The 18,649-nt window shown below is 30.8% G+C and overlaps 1 protein-coding gene across 4 annotated transcripts in view; it reads right to left on the reverse strand.

Annotated features, from left to right (window-relative positions):
* LOC139485014 (protocadherin-9-like) overlaps positions 1–8,701 on the reverse strand; it is a 44,351-nt gene extending 35,650 nt beyond the window's left edge. The window contains exons 1-3 of one of the 4 annotated variants that reach the window (XM_071269110.1): positions 8,631–8,701; positions 6,377–6,508; positions 4,498–4,610 (exon numbers count right to left, since the gene is read on the reverse strand). The gene's annotated coding sequence lies outside the window, so the exon portion shown is untranslated. Of the gene's footprint in view, positions 1–4,497; positions 4,611–6,376; positions 6,509–8,630 lie in introns of those variants that run through there. The other 3 variants (XM_071269112.1, XM_071269111.1, XM_071269113.1) reach the window with 3 other exon arrangements.
* Between the last annotated feature and the right edge of the window lie 9,948 nt (positions 8,702–18,649).

Consider the following 18,649-nt stretch of genomic DNA (forward strand, 5'->3'; position numbering starts at 1 on the left):
TTCGTAATAATGTCCTAATTCAAGCTTGTAGAAAATATCCTTTAAATCGCTACACCAATTAGTAGTAAGACATTGTAATTACTTAATTTTCAATTTTCACTATGCAATACATAAATACCTTTTTACAGTGTCTATTTTTTATCTGCAGACATCTTACCTACCTGATTTAATTTTGTATAATTATTGTAATTTCCTGTTGTTAATTAAATTAAACGACTGCCTGACACGACTTAAATAAGCGATCAACGTCTTGATAATTATTGTCAATACAACAAAAAACAAATAATTTTCTTAACACAAGTCTTCTTTATCACTTTCAGTTAAATGAGAGTAGTTTTTTTTTTTATAAAAGCTATGATTTCATCTTTTCACCAATTCCTACCTGTATTTTTACCTGTCAATAATTAAGTTACCTGGAGTATTCTTCAAGACAGGAGAGGATCAAGCATTGATCAACAAAATTGTTCAATTAAAGATTACATAACTAAATACCTTTTATAACATACAAAAGAACAACAACTAAATACTATATCACAACTAAGTGTAAATGGCAAAAATAAAATCTGTTTAATTAACTCCTTCAAAAGTCCATTGTATTAGTTAATTCAATCTTAAGCTAATATTTCCTCTCAAAACACCAGAATTGTTGTTAAAACTTTATTACCGAGTGTCTGAGGTTTTGATTGGGAAACAATAAAAATTGACTATAATGGGGGACCTTATATAACTTGAAATAAAAACAATGTCTGATTTTTTGTTACTTCATCATTTAGTCTTTCTCTCTATATTCACACATTTATGGCATCATAATGTGAATAGACAAATATTTTGTCTGAGGTGAAAATTCTAAAACATTCTGAGTGAAACTGACCACTTAGTTCATTAAAAGGTCAATAAAAATTGAAATTTCTTTAATGGCTTTTGCATAACATGTTTCCATACTATATAAATTACCATTATTATGGCATAGCAGACTTTCTGATTTTAAAACAGTGTAAAATAGGTAAAAGCATATTATATGATAATACCATACGAGAGTCAATATCGTTTAAAACTGTTGTCATTTCTGCTTTTTGAGATAATTCCAATGAGGGATGAAGTGAGATTTTTTTTAAATCATAGATCATTGTTGACTGGGCTAAACCAATGTCAACTGGACAGGCCTAGAACTTCAGCTACTGGAAAAGACTTGAAATAGGCACTAGGATAGAACTTATCAATGGCATCTGGACAGAACTGAATCATCCGCAACCAGCCATAGGCATGACCATACCAAGAAGGATATTGAAAAATGACAAAATAAAAAGAAAATTATTACACCAATAAACACTGTATAGGCTTGTTGAAAATGGCTGTATTGAATCACTTTGTTCTTATAGTTATAGTTTCCCTGCACACCTACATCTTAGAAGTCTGTCAATTTAAAAACAGATGACTACCAGTTACCCTGCTTAAACAATTATGCATGTTTTTGCAGACTGAAACATATCTTTTGAAAATAAATGAGATTTTTTTATTCTTGTTTTGACAATTTCACATTTAACACATGACACTGTTGAAATGCTTTCTTCTCACTAAACAGCAAAGTTGTTTCTTACATTAATATATCATCACAGCAAAACATGCAAGTATCATTCTATAATGAACTAAAGTCATGCATGCAAAAAACAACACCATTTCTGCCATAAATAAAAGATTTGGAAAGTTATATGCTTATTCTGCTTTCTGCAGATAATTAAGGTTGGAAATTTATATAATGTGTCTGCAATACATGACTACAGCAGTAAACTGAAGAAGCAACCACTAAGACCTAAGAACTAACTCAACACATTTCAACAAGCATAAATTGATTGTTATGATGCCTCAATAAATCTAGAACACTAATTATAAGAATATCTTTGATCTATGATTAATTAAAATATAGATCTAGAATTAAACAGGACTATATTCAACCAAACAAGAATGTGTCCATAGTCCATGGATTCCCAACTTGCACTATCATTTTATATGTTCAGAAGACCATGAAATTGGGGTCAAAACTCTAATTTGGCATTAAAATCAAAAGGATTGTAGCATAGGGAACATGTTTTAAGTTGATCATCAAAAACTACCTTGACAAAAAACTTAAACCTGAAGGAGGACAGACAGATGGATGTCAGAACAGACAAACGGAACAGACCAAAAAAATATAATGCCCCTAGGTGGGACATAAAAACTGGGGGAAATTTTTATGCATTAAACATGTTGCGCTGGACAAACCAACTTCAGTGGCATTGCCATTGTACCACCTAGTCTTTTTAAAACTCAAAATACAAGCAAATTTACACAGTAAATTACTTCCCTTTTGGCTTATCTGGTATCATAAAGAAAAGAATTTGGGTCCAAGAAAAAGATTTGATTATAGATACTTATCTGAATACAAATACTAATTGCAAGCAACATTCTTTATGAACAAAAAGCAGCTTTATATACTTTGGGCAAAACAAAATGAAATCCAATTGTTTCAACCTGTGTAATTATTTGTGTGACAAAATATGCTCAAACTGAAATATTTGACAACACAATTTTCTACTGTAAACATTTTGGGTGACAAAAAAAATCAGATAGGGAAAACACTTCTTTAAACTGCTTATAACTGTGTCAAACTTGTCTTTATACAGAAACTGATGTCCACATAAAATGAACTAGTAGTTAGTTCTTTACACAAACAAATATAATATTGCAAAGAAGTAAATACTCTTAGAATTGTATTAAAAGTTTTATATAGAGGGATAATATTTAATGGGTCACTCTGGGAACAGTATATCTAATATTTATATGTTCCAGGGTCACTGCAAACTTTATCAATATATCACTTATTAAATGGTTGCTATACATCAAAGGCTGTTCTTAATATTTCTTTTGGAAACAAGAACCATTTTGTGTATAAATATTGACTTAATTTTAATCTTTCAATGTCCACTTCAAATTGCTATTGAGGATGCATAGTTTTCAATAACTTTTGTTTTTGATGGTTAATTTGACTCAGATTTCATCATCAAGTTGTGAATTACCCATCTAAGTGTTGTATTTATTTAATATAATTAGATTTGGGGGATATAAGGAACTTCAGAGGTGTCAAGTTCATTATAATGTACATCTATGAACACTTATAATTCTTCAATACACTAGTAAGGTCACAATGTAAATATTTACATGGATATCTTGTCTTTTGATATTAAAGAGTGGTATTTAACAAAATCTTAATGTAAAGTACAGAAAGATGAAATATAATGCTTATGTAAAAATTCATAATGTTTTACTGATAAGATGTTTTATAAATGTGAAGCATTGAAAACTCTAATGGCTTATTAGCTAGGTTACTTCAATGATGATAAAATATTCTAGGTAATTGTTTTACATAACAGATTTTCTTTGAGATCTGTTTAAAGTATATTTTAATGTTTTCAGATGCTTGTTTACTCATTTTGTTTTTCCTGGATCCATTTCAGATAGCGCACCCAAAATAATGTTTAACTTAATGTACATATGTATAATATTCTTTATCAACATAAATAAGTTATGTTATTCAATTACATTTTACTTACTTTAGGTATTTCAGATATATATTAAAAATGTTAGCAACCACATAAATTGGTCAGTTACAATATTCTGTTTACTAAATTAAAATCACTTAAAATCATTCATTATATATATTTAACTTTCGCTGAAAGAATGTCATAATTTTCCCCATAAATAATCAAGATTTGACAACTGTATCTGTGTTTAGTTTTAAGACCAAAAGTCTCAAAATAAAATTTTCAGGCAAAGCAATTCGTCCACAGAAAAATGATAGTTCTAAATAGTTTTTTTTTCATATTAGCCACTATAATTTCAGCAGTTGACAATATAACAATGCAATCTGAGCGAATAGATTAAAATATGGTTCACAGTACTTCATAGCTTATAGCAGTGTGACAAGAGCATATGGTAGAAATGAACAGCATTTATCATAAAGCAAAGGTTATTACAGACCAAAGGTTTTTATAGTTTGCAGATTGCAGGCAATTTTAAGATATAATTAATTTTTAGTGACAAATCCTCCATGAAAGAAAATAGTACTGTGAGCACAGCATAGGCAAGAATAAATATTTTATCAGAACTAACTCTAGTGTAATCCTCTTTCATTGCTATAAGCTAATACCTGCCTTCAAATAAAATGATCCTTTAAAATGCCACTTCAAAAAAACAATTTCTATTAAAAAAAAGACACTTCAAATTTTTTAGACGCCAATTTCTAACAGTTGAAGTCAAAAGTAACATATAATTCTCATTTTAGTTAATCCTTTAATAATTTCAATTTTGTGCATTTTGACCTTACAAATTGATTCTCATGGTTGATTTCACAAGGACATTTCAAAATAAGTCAGATCCACTTCATTTTATAAATCAAATTTTAATATTTGTTGTATCTGTCAGCTGTTTTATTCACAAATGATTAATTTATAAATCACTTACCTGAAACAGATCTTTGTGGTAATGCCGACTCTTCAGAACTCTTTATGGTTCAAGTTTTATGAAATCATTCAGCATCCCTTTCAACAGCAATAATACAAATCTCTATATGTATCCTATAATCATATTCAACAAAATACATAAAATATTCCGTGAAGGTCTATTAGCATTTTATTTTGGCTGCTGAATAGAATGTGTGGTACATTAAAAAAATTATGTGTTTGAAATTATGACAAGACAATTTAACCTAACATTTCAGTATCTCTCAGTCTTCATAAGCTTGAATAAAAAGTGTTTTGGTCATTGAGATGCAATTCAATACCAGCCTCCCTAAAATTAAACTAAACCATCTTATTTTAAAACTTTAAAATGATTTTCCTCAAAAGCTATAAAATATACTCATTTTGATTTGTTGTATTTTAAGAAACAACACTGTCTAACTTTTGTCATTTGTACAATTTTCTTGTAATATTTCAAAATAGTAGGCATATCATTTTCCTTGTTTTAATTTTGGTCTACATCGGTGTTGAAACAAGAGATACATATTTTGTATCATGTAATTGTTGAATATCTTTTACAAAATCAAAGAGTTTTAAAAAAAGTTAAAATTTTGTCATTTGAAGGAGACTCAATTGGTTGAAACTTATATCCACCTGATAACCTAGTGCTTTCGTTTTACCCTGTTATAGTTGACAAACAATTTAAAGGGGTAATTATTAAAGGTTTAGATTGTTCTAATGATAACAAGACAAAAATACGGATAAACAAGAAGGTTACAAAATAACAATTACCACTGCAGATAATCATCAAAACAACAAGTGTAAAAATCTAAGTTTTTTCACTTATTTGTCAAAATTTCTGAAAAACTAAACTTAATTCAATTTGCAACCTGAAATTTGATTTAAAAGTTATTAAAGGTATTATCTAACTATCTAGGTTGACCTAAAAATCTATTTTCAAACTAAATTGATAAAAAGAAAGAATAGTGTTATAATCTTTGCTTGTCATCTTAACCTATTAGCAGACAAAAACATATTCTTCATGAATTTTCATTTGAATGTGTAGGTAATTATGTGAGGCGACAAGTTGATCTGTATAATTTGGTTTCATTAAAAATACAGAAATTAAAAAGATAATATTTCTTATTATTCACTGCTTGTAGCAGCTCTGATTTCATCAGATGATATTACAGAGGATATTACACATTCTGCATATAATTTTAAATCACTACAGTTGTCCCTCTGATAGCAACTATGAGATTTCAATCTCTCTTTCACTCGTAAATTATAGAAAATGTACTAAATTTAAATAAAATTGTGCTTTTCTGCTTTAGGTTAGAAACCTTGAGTTTTATTTTAGCTGATAACAGTAATTTTGCAGGAAGAATGGCAAAAACAAATACTCTGTGCTCTTCACTGTCAGTAAAATAATTCAATTCTTTAGCATTGTATACATATAATACTTTTAATTGACAATTTATTTTAAATATTATTATTCTATTTTTAATTTATTACATTTGCAAATCATAAACAAACCCTTTTGTACCATATATTTATTTTTTTCCTGTATTTTACTAAATTTATGAGCAAGTTTTCAAAAATAACTTGGCACTTCTTCAATATTTTTTTTTCACTCTCACAGAAACTACAAACATGAAAAGTAAAGGAGTAGGAATCGATCAAAAATAAATTTAACTTACATATTTATATCTATGCACAGAATTTGGACGATTTTATGAAACCATTAGCCAGATTATAAGTATAACTAAGTACTTAAATGAGAAAAAATTAAATTCCGTACTTAAGATCTAAAAGATGAGTATTTGTCTGTCCTAAGAATACTTTCAAGTGGTCACAGGTGATGTACAGGTGTTAAACTTTACCTTATTCTTTTTTTGCAAGATCAAAGGCTGGACACTCCTCTTGCTGTCCAATATCAAAAATTCAAATGACAATGACTATTTTGAGCTAGCTTACTATTTTTTCTTCAAACTTTTGGCGGCTCGTTCGTCAATCTGTTAGGGAGAACAAGGGTACAAATTAGAACAAATCATTAGAAAAATTGAAAGGACAGGAAATCAGTGACAATCATTTAGACAGGTGAGTAAACCAGTGATGTAACTACTAAGGACCAATGGTCAGTTTTTGACATTTGTTACAAGTAACAACTTTTCAATTAAAACTGGACAATGGAAAGTTGATTTGTACTATTAATCATAAGATAATCAAACAGCTACTGTACATTGGGTCAATTTGATATCTCAGTAATATTACTATTTGACTTGGGTATAAAAGTTTATACTAGGACAATTGAAAAGAATGTGGTGTCCCTCATCTTCTGTTTTTTGTTTGAAAGTTAAAGAAAAATTCAACAATTGAACCTGACAGACAGAACCAATGATCAAATTTAAAGTGTCTTATTAGAAAGGTTACCCTATTTTCAAAGTGTTTCCAAAGCTCACATGAAGTAAACAACCTTTGCATAAAGAATACAGTCCCTTACTTACAGATTTCATAATTAGAACATGTAGTGTCTGCTTTTATGTATCAAGCTTTAAAAATAGGGTTGGACAGGGTTTAACAAGCCCTTTAAAGTTTTGCTTGGAATACAAAAAAACAAATGTTCTGTGATCTAATAATCTCTTAGCTAAGCAGCTAAGTTTATTTACAATCCCAAAACAACTGACTGAAGAAAATGTTGGACATGGAATTGAAAAATAAAACGTCTAAAATACTAGTTTGTAAGAAAATAAAGACAACAAAAAGATTTGTTTTAGCTGCAGTATTGAATTGACTCTGGTTTAGACTGCTAAGACTTTTTCAAGAACTAAGACTTTCACTGTAAAATCCTTGGTTAAACTAAATACTTTTACCAGCCTCAGTCAGGTTATTCTAGAATCTATAGTAACAGTTACAGTACCTGGCCAAAAGTATATGTCACCTGCATTTATTTGCTATTATTTCATATAAAAACACATTTTTTTCAAAAAAAAAATTTGAAGGCATTTATGGTTGGATTTTTATAAACAAGGCATTATAAAAAGACAGAGGGAATTGTCCATTAAAAAATATTTGTTTGTTGGCTCCAGTTTTGTTGTCAGTTGTTTTTGTTTTCTCTTGATTTGAACAAATAAATTTTAATAATTTAATTTAGTTGAATATATATATATAGCAAATTTCTGAACAGAAAATAATATGTGTTTATCTCATGTGAAAATGACAATAATCAACAACAAAAATACAACCAAATAAAATAATAAACCTGTGACAATTCTGCTTCAATTGGTATCAAGGTGCTTAAAAACAAACCAGAACTGACCCCAAATTATTTTTTTGAAAAAAATGTAGGTAGTTTTATATAAAATATATAGGGGGAAAACTCAAGTGAGGAATACTTATGGTCACGATCTATTGCAGTTACTTTAATACTTATGGTCACGATCTATTGTTACACACAGTAGTTACTTTAATACTTATGGTCACGATCTATTGTAGTTACTTTAATACTTATGGTCACGATCTATTGCAGTTACTTTAATACTTTTGGTCACATCTATTGCAGTTACTTTAATACCTTTGCTTAATTTTCTATTATTGATTTTTAACTTTTGAATCACAAAAGTGCAAATGTGGCATTAATGATTAAAATTTCTGCTCACCTTTTTTTCCATTTAGATTTTGTAAATTATTTAAAGAATAAATCTTTACAAAATGCTGTAATTTGAAAATGATCTCAAATATTTTAATATGTGTTGTTCCAATACTTAAATTTTTCTCAAAATTATATGCCAGAGAAATATGGGACAGATGTGAGATAAGGGAGATAACTCAATTTAAAATTAGCAAAATCTGATCCATTTTGTATACAGACGACACTTCGCCGGGAATTTCACAGTGAAACACGAAATGAGACAACTTTCAAGGAAAACATTTTGAAACAAGTTTACCACAGAAAAAGTTTTTAGACAGTCCCAACTGATACAGAGCCAGAAGTGACCAGAGATATTTTATTGCCTCAATTAGAGACATGAACAGTTTTTACGTTCTCTTTATAACAGTATATAATGCATTTAAGTTTTCGTTGAGACTACTAGAGTTTATCTAACAAACTGAACCAAATAAGTGAATACAGCTGACACAAATCAAGAGCACAGCTTCTCGGGACTCTCCTGGTTGCATGTACGCTCAAGGGAGCTAACTCCAAATAACTGTAACAGGTTTCCCGCGGTTTTTATTGTCCGGTAAAAGGGGAATAAGTCAAAGACAATCTAAATCAAAACGATCCACGATTCATTCAGTACCAAAGAAGCAATATTAGAAATGTAATAATATTCATGTTTTATTAACGTTTTAAAGTAAATTTTTGATATGAAAAATATAGACTTTGCGCCGGTAAAATATTATCAAATAATCCGGCCCAGCTGGGGTAAAATTGATGTTTGTGTAGAATTCTAAAATGATCTAAGCTATATGGCACATTTCGTCTGATTCAAACTGCAAGAAAACCACAAAAAAAATATTGGATTTATTATGCTTTAATATGCAGACCATCATTCTTTGATACGAAAAACACGAATAAAGAATTAAAAATTGGTGTAACACAAACACCAGCCAAGAATCGCAGTTCCCGAGATTGAATTTATTTAGCATTAAATCATGGTGAAACCAGAGACATATATTGTATATATATTGTATTATATGTCTCTGGTGAAACTAGTATTTTGGTTTCAAGCAAGTTTTATTTCAAATTTTACAAAAAAATTTCATTTAGCACGATCGACGACGATTTTGTTACACATAAACTATGATAAAATGTTGGGGTTTGCACAAAAAACATTGACTATTTAGACATGTTGATTGAAGAACATTACCGTTTGTAAAATAATGAATGAATTGGATAACAGCCACGGTACCGATATAAATCATCTCCAAGAACAACATTTACAACTCAGACAAACAAAATACAGAGCATCACAATGGTCCTATATATGTCAATCTCGGACTATAAGAATAATAATCCTACCATTGAATCTAAATCGAATATCGGGACAATTTAAATTCAACTTCACACTGAAACTCCCTATATACTGGTAATCAAACAAAATGTATGTGATTCCCATAATTGACAATGAATTCAAATGGATACATAGAATGTAAGTTTTTTTTACCAGAGACATATTTACACTTGTATGCCGAGTGTCTCTCGTTTTACCATCATATTGAAACGCGTGGTAAGCAACATAAAGCAAACAGTAGATCATAAACTTGTTTTTCTTTGAACAATAAACCATGTTTTTAAATTTTTTAAATTTTTGGACTAGTCTTCATTTGACATAAACTAAAATTACTAGACAAAAAGTATAAATAGTGTGACAAGTTAAATGAAATCATATAGATATAGGAAGACGTGGTGTGAGTGCCAATGAGACAACTCTCCATCCAAATAACAATTTAAAAAAGTAAACCATTATAGGTCAATGTACGGCCTTCAACACGGAGCTATGGCTCACAGCGAACAACAAGCTATAAAGGGCCCCAAAATTACTATTGTAAAACCATTCAAACGGGAAAACCAACGGTCTAATCTATATAAAAAAAACAAGAAACGAGAAACACGTATAATGCTTTTATTTAAAAATGCCCCCAAAAAAGAAGAAATATATTAAAAGTATACAGAAAAAATCTTTACAAATAAAAATAAGAACAGTTTCCCTAAAAGAATATGTATACTCACTTCTTACTCTTAAGGCCCTAACACAATTAAACATCCTCTATATATACTATTATTTAAAACTATATAACATTTTTTCAATAAATTTTCTTGTTTCCAATCAAAGATGCAAGGAACATTTAAACCAAAATAACTGAAGTTTTTGCTTTTGAGTGAAGCGGAATCAAAACGGGTGCATTTCAAAATTGCCGATAGGCAGGTCATAAATTACAAATTTGTCATTAAAAAGTTTTACAAAGGTAACTTTCAAAGTTACGACCAGGATTAACAAGATTTCAAAGTCTTCTCATTTGAATGTAAAACCCGTTTTAACAAGAAAGGGGGAAATAAAACCAGAGATCAAATAGCCAAAACCATATTGTCCATTCTATTTGACCAGCGGCAGTGGTCGGATCCTTGTAACACCAGTATTGAGCTTTTCAACACGGAACGTGCTATAATGTTTTTAATTGCTCTAATTGTTATCGGGGCTTTTATCAGGCAATAAAAATAAAAACGGTGAATAAAACATGAAAAATTAAAGTTGTAAATGTTTTTAGTATGTGTGAATTTATTTGTCATGATGACACCATGTGTGTGATGAGGTTCAATAATAATCATTAAACTTAGTCCCGTAAGTGAGAAGTTAAGTATACCATAATGGCTTGTCAAATTGATTTGTTGTTCTTATGACTTTCTTTTAAAACTACAAAACAATCAGAGCGATCAAGTAATACTTTTTATGTTTTTGTTTCTCATACTAAAATTCACGATTGAAGCAAGTGTAATATGGATTTATGTTTTCATTAGATTTTCTTTCTGTAACTGAATTTAAAAACGGACGAAGAGTCACTTACACATCAGAAACTCTAGCTTTTTTTTATAGGTTTCATTAGTAGGTTTCAGTTGTGCATGCATTATATAACATAAATATACACCACAGAAGTTCTTTCTTCGACATTAATCCTATAAAAGCAAGACAAAATGGTCATGATATTCAACAATATATCATAAATAACCTTTCACAAAAGTTCTATATTAAGCATGGTAGTTCAATTATTGTTTTTCGTTTACTGTTTTATTATTGTGGTTTGTCTTTCCGTTGTTTTTCCTGTTTGTCAATGATGTTGTCTTTTTTTAAATATTGGACTTTCCATCTGTTATTGCCTTTTTTATTTTGTCTGTCTTTAGAAAAACTTCGGTAGTCACGAGGAGATCGTTTCCTTCGTTTTTTTGCAGTTTTGATATTATTTACTTTTACTGTAAGCATTACAGAAGAAACATGGTATACAATCTTTACCCGAAAGCATGTATGATGTAGACGTATCAATTTATAGACAGTGAGAACGCACCATCAAGATTAAGTTTTAATATGGTGGTTTCGGTAACTACTAGCGTACCATATTTGAATTGATATCGTCTTGTTTTGCTCACTTCATTGGCAATATATTCTACATGTTGAATATCATGCATACGTTTACTTATAGATGTCCTCTCTGATTTTTAAGTGTTGTTTCATTGATGTGTCTCCTTAAGACATTTCCTCTGATTTTTAAGTGTTGTTTCATTGATGTGTCTCCTTAAGATGTCCTCTCTGATTTTTAAGTGTTGTTTCATTGATGTGTCTCCTTAAGACATTTCCTCTGATTTTTAAGTGTTGTTTCATTGATGTGTCTCCTTAAGATGTCCTCTCTGATTTTTAAGTGTTGTTTCATTGATGTGTCTCCTTAAGATGTCCTCTCTGATTTTTAAGTGTTGTTTCATTGATGTGTCTCCTTAAGATGTCCTCTCTGATTTTTAAGTGTTGTTTCATTGATGTGTCTCCTTAAGACATTTCCTCTGATTTTTAAGTGTTGTTTCATTGATGTGTCTCCTTAAGATGTCCTCTCTGATTTTTAAGTGTTGTTTCATTGATGTGTCTCCTTAAGATGTCCTCTCTGATTTTTAAGTGTTGTTTCATTGATGTGTCTCCTTAAGACATTTCCTCTGATTTTTAAGTGTTGTTTCATTGATGTGTCTCCTTAAGACATTTCAAATTTAATGTATCAACAAATAATAACCTGCGTAAATGAGGCCCCTCATGGGGGGGTCCTAGTAATCACATAATCACCATTTTTTTGCCAATATAATCACATAATCATTAAATATTTGCTTATCTTTAGTAATCAAATAATCATAAACTAAAAATACAGTCCTAGGTAATCAAATAATCATGAAATATTTGGCTTAATAATCAAATAATCATTAAAAAAACGGCCAAGTAATCACATAATCAAAAACCCCATGAGGGCCCTCGTAAATAAGAGATATTTCCATGCACTTCTGGTTGTCTTTAAAACAGACACAATGCTTAATTTGTATAGTCAACATGTTCGTTGTTTTGTAGTCGCTTTTACAACAGATTATCGGCTGCATTCTTCTAAAATTGATACGTCAGTCGTATGAAGAAAGCTTTGTGCAAGGGGTTCTACCGAAACATGCAAATCATGAAACTTATATATCACTAAATACATGTACAAATATACCAAATTTATTGATATGTAATATATGTTCTTCTCTATCGACTGTGCTTCCTCAGATATTTCTGTTTCACACTTGATTTGCACCTATAAATGAACAATGCATTTCAATTTTTTCTTCAATTTGTATTTACCATGCAGTTGTAACCAGCACCTGCAAGTACCATATTCATTTCTCTTTTATAGTTGATATGATCTTTAAGAGCATATGTTTCCTTTTTCAGAAATATTTGAAAGAGAGTTGCTGCTGGCTTGGAGCTACGGACACGTTACTCCTGTTTAAAAATCAGTTTAATCAGTTCGAAAGATTAACAGCCGCGACTTTATTGGTCGTAGACTGTACAGATCTACAAAGGGAATGTTTCATTGGTCAAATTCACAATCCCGCCCTTCTGGTCAGAGTCATGGTATACCATCGGGTTTATGAGCATCTAGACAGGTACCCGATTGCTTACTGTTCCATAACACAAAAAAATAAACAACTCCCAGATAGCAATTAATTACCGTTAAATTGCCAATATAAACAACCGACTACCAAAGGCAAAGGTGTTTTAAACATGTAGGACCACTCTTATGTCGTTATTTAACAAGGTTAGCTGTCATAGGCATAACGCGGACAAATTTAAATGACAAAATGTATAGATTATAGACTAAAATAAGAAAAAAGATGTTTTCAACATCGTATTCCTCTTAAGTTTACGACCTACACTGGAATAATAATGGTATTCATATTTTTCTGCATGCATGTAATACTTTTTTTGTAAATCATATTTCATATCTGCGTGATGATATCTCATATCTATAGAATGCAAACATAAATCAGAGCTTAAATGTAATGATTAACTTCAAAGAGTGACATTAATTCACCACTGGCACATCAAGGTTGTAGGATAATTTTATAACCAGCAAATAATGAGGTATTTCAAAATCATAGACATTTTTGAAATCCAGTATAGCATTTTTAATGAAAAAAAAATGAAAAAAAAACCAACAACTATGCAAAAGCCAGCTTGAATGCACTATTAAAAAACAAAATAAAACGGTAAAATAATAAATAAATAACACAAAAAGCCAATAACAACGCAACAACAGTATATCTTTATCACATGTGCAGAAGAACGCCGCATAATTTTAGGAACTTAGAATTAGTACAAATCAAAATTAAAAACAAAAGCACTAAAAAAGACAACTGACACAGAAACTATCTCATGGTACACTGGCAATTCATCTGTATTGAATGATTAAGAAACAATAATTGATTCATTAAAAAGAGAACGATAAAAAAAATAAGAAAATAAAAATGAGCTAGAATAGAGTAGGTATCAATACGAGAATGGTAAATATAGAAGGGTAAACTTAGTATAAAAGAAGCAGCACAAAAGAGAACCTGTGTTCTGACCTTTCTTGTTTGAATGATTAATATTAAAAGTTTTGCGCACTACTTTTAGTGAGTCGGACATTTGCTCATATATTTTCCATTGGCACTAAAGGATCTTCAGACGTGAGTATTGTAGAATTTTGTAAGAACTTTGCATTGTAGCCGGCAACAAGCGCAGCCGCGTCTATGGTTCAAGTTGGATGCATACGTATATTTGTTGTGCTGAGTGATTCTTTTGGGAAATATAATTAACGCTTCTTTTTGATTTTTAAATTACGCAATAAAGAGAAGTTATTTTCATTTTCATACTCTTATTTTACTTTCAAATCGAGCAAGTATATCTTTTCTCATAACAAATAGACGTCTTTCAATTCCAGTCTTTCATTTCTGCACATAACTGCCTTTCAATATACTTCTTTGTTTTTACGAAAATGCTATGATATAAAGCATCTTTCATCACAATCGAATCAAGGATCTTTTTGTCAAACATAAAAAATAATGTGTTCAGTCGTATAGGAGTGATAATTGTTATTTCAGAACTGTACTTGATGGTCCTGATAATGAAAAAAGTAATTATTACAACACCCCCATACCTAATTAATGTTTCTTTGTTGCGAAAGGCAAAAAGGATTTGAAAATCTACAAAAAACTGTTTTTTTTTCTCTCTATATTTGTTATATATAGAAAATAGCTTAACATCAGAGGTTATCGCTAATATTATACATTATTTCAAGCTATTGAAAAATACGTATCAAAAAGAATACTTGAAAACATAAAAGACACAGTGAAATCACCAAAAAAAATTGTGGTTTAGGGCTACAAAATAAAAAAATACAAATGAAGAATTTTGATTTGCTGTATCCACAGGATATATTGATATGTTTGTGCCAGCCTTCGCGTCCGTCCGTCTGTCCGTCCGTCCTTTTTTTTTTGGTATGTCACTTAATAGGTTCAAGTTTTGGTATGATACAGTTTACCATGCAGTTATTGTCACAACAATTTCAGATTATATTTAAAACATATGCCATATTTTCGGTTCATTTGTGAAAGTACGTGCTGGTGACCGTCTCCTTTGCTTGTAAACCTATATTTTCATAAAGAAATCGTTTGATAAATATTGCATGTATCCGTATGGCTGCATGTGTTTATGGTGGCATAGCATTGCTTTGATTCCCACTTTTAAATCAATTGTCTTCTAATCTGTCAGAGCACTGCCCATGTATAATGTAGAATTGAGGCAAATTTGTATGGTTTCATGGCTCTTGAATACTATGAAGTAAACAGTTAAGGTACACCAAACAGTTAAAGTATCACAAGGTTTACGATATATATAGTAATAGTGACGATCTTTTGGCATAGTTTGCTCATTGTACAGGAGTCTCATTCTAGTATATAGATATTTTTTTTTTATTGGTATCTGATTTCTGTGATTCTCCATGCCGGCCGATATGGTATAGCTAATATTTTTTAACCTTTTGTCCTAAGAAGGAGCCGTGGATAGTCCAAACAAAACACACGTTATATTCAACCGGTCGGAGAAAGTATAATTCGGCTAGGAATTCGAGAAGTAGCATTAACGCTTCTTTCACTCTAGATATTTCCTTGATAAGTATATATAGTGCCTAATCACAACACCAGCGACAATACGTTTTTATTTTATTGAGCTGGTCGTAGGCAAGATAGAGATAAATAAATTGGAGATGAGTTCATGTGATACAGATGATGCCCCCACTTGCATGAAACATTACAAAGGGACATAACTGAAGAATGGTAAAAGCAATGTTACCTATATTTGTACTGCATCTGAGTTTTGTGGTAATTTATATGGTGCGTAAGCCTCATATCATAAGGTTGAGGCAAGCTAAAGTAAGAGAAAAGGGGGCATAACTCTATAGAACGGTAAAAGTGACGCCACCAAATTTAAACTTGATCTGTGTTTTGTGATAATAAGCACTGTGCATAAGTTTAATAAAACATTTGGTTGAGGCAAAGTAAAGTAATAGAAAGGAAACGAAAAAATCAGAAATTGTCCTATTTGTAAAGGGGCAAAAGTTAAGAACAATAAAAGTGACGCCACCAAAGTTCAAACTTGATCTGTATTATGTGGTAATAAGCATTGTGTATTTTTTCATAACATTTGGTTTTCACAAACTAAAGTTATAGAATGGAAAAAAATGTTGGGACGGACGGACATGGGTAAAACTTCATGACCCTCTTCGCTACGGCGGAGGCATAAAACATTTATATAGTAACTTTTATTTGTCTCATTGCTGCCAGTTTCATTTGGACGGAAGTGTAGTATATGAAGCACAATCATGGACGTTATCTAACATTCACAAACGCCATCAAGAGTTGGTTGACCGCTATGAAATATCCGTTTCACAGAAGATAGCGGATACATGTATGTTACTAATGTCGTAACTGTATACAATCCCGTCCCCTTTTCACAAAAATCCAGACGGGGACATGGGCGTAATAAATTGAGACTGACCTATAATATTTTTAAGCAGGATTATGTTGTTGAAAACTATACTGCAAACTGTTAATGCCTTTTTATGAAAGAAGCGCCTTTGCAAAATTTAGATGTGGGTGACTCCTTTTAAACTGGAAACTGGGAGGTATGAAAATTTGCCGCTGGAAGAGAGATGTTGTTTTAATGGTTTTTATACTATCGAAGATGAATATCATGTTATTTAACATTGTCCTGTTTATAATGATCTTAGACAAGTTCTTTTTACTGATTCTCTTAAAATTGATGAACATTTTAATAGTTTTACAGATTGTCAGAAAATGGTATTTTTATTTTCGAATCAAGATATTATAAGACTATGTGCCAAAACCTGTAAATTTATTCTTAAAAGACACCAAGAAGTTTGTAAATAATAATTAAATTCTTTTGTTGTATAATTTTACCATTCAGGTTTAATATTTATTATGTACATATACATGTACATATGGTTTTAGTTGATTATCGTCTCTCATAAATCTGTACAGATTGGCTTATGTATACAAAATGTATCTTTTATAAATGTATTGTGTAACTTTTATACATAAGGTGAGACGTAAATAAAATATTGAATTGAATTGTGACCTACCGAATTAGACTTATTCTCGGGTTTGTACAGACATGAGCAACACAACGGGTACCACATGTGGAGCAGGGTTTGCTTACCCTTCCAGACCACGTGAGACCACCCCAGATTTTGGTGGGGTTTGTGTAGTTTAGTCTTTATTTTTTTATCTTGTGTTTTGTGTACTACTGTTTTTTCGTTTTTTTCTTCTTCTTTTCTTATCTAGTCATGGCGTTGTCATGATGATATATGAGTTTGAATGTTCCTCTGGTAACTCTCGCACCTCTTTCATCAAGTTACTATGAAATAAAATCCTCGATTTGTTTTTAATCCTAATTCAGAGCGCACAGCCCGGTGACCTGTATAATTGTTCTCATCCTTGCCCTCTAATGGATAGTTGTCTCATTGTCAGTAATACTTATCTCCTTATTTTCATACTCCTTGAAAAAGAATGAATCCTATTTTGTTATATTGTATTATGTTTAAGGAATGTTACGTCACGTCACGGCTGGGGAATTGGGTAGGCAAATGCTCGTGAACATTAATCTGTACCGATACAGGCTCCAAATGCTTCCTTTATACGCCATAACTCATGGTGGTGATCCTTATAAAGGATGCTTATACGGAGACAAGAAGAAGAATCCTTTATGCGCTTAACCCGAAAGCAAAGGAAATTGTACGGTGGATGTTCTTCACAACAGTCTACAATGCAAACGGACTTCATCTGCAGACAGTATTTATTCAAATTGTGATCAAGATCATAAACTCCCAAACATGCTGACGTCTATAAATTGAACAGACTTTCAAAGAACTGTTACCATCACAAAATTTCTCAAAAAAGAATGAACTCAAATTAAGAAATAATACAATACATTTTTAATTTCGACAACCATTAGACTAACAAAAAGACTATTCAATAACCATTTCCTCCGATTATTTTTTTTTTCTTCAATTTTTTCAGTCTCATTTTGTAAGTTTGTTTGAGAATTAAACTTGATAGAAAATTCACATTGCAAGATGTTTTTGCATTTTTGTACCATTTGTGAAGTTGCTTTATGTACATATATCACAAATCTACTTAATGTTGATTAATAATACTTATAAACAACAATAAAATTTCAATTAAAAACAAACCAGGAACAAACCCGTATCCAGTTTACAGCACTGCAGTGAAATGAAGTGACTCGGAATGGGTATTTCCTGTTATGTTACACAACATTTGAAAGCTATGCAGCTCTGAAAAACGCCAACGTTGACGAAGCATTCCATCTCAATCAACAAATTAGTATACTAATTACTGGGATTCTCTTTGAACTGTGCATAATTATGAAATGCTGAGAAAACTTGCATCAACCTTTTGATATTCTAATGAGTAGCACAGTACCAATTATTTAAAAAAAAGAAATCATTGCGTAATGACAAAACCATTTATATACCTTCTTGTTCCATAAGCTAGTAGTAAAATTTATCAAAGCTGC

Source organism: Mytilus edulis, chromosome 8 (genome assembly GCF_963676685.1).
Source record: "Mytilus edulis chromosome 8, xbMytEdul2.2, whole genome shotgun sequence".
Taxonomy (NCBI): domain Eukaryota; kingdom Metazoa; phylum Mollusca; class Bivalvia; order Mytilida; family Mytilidae; genus Mytilus; species Mytilus edulis.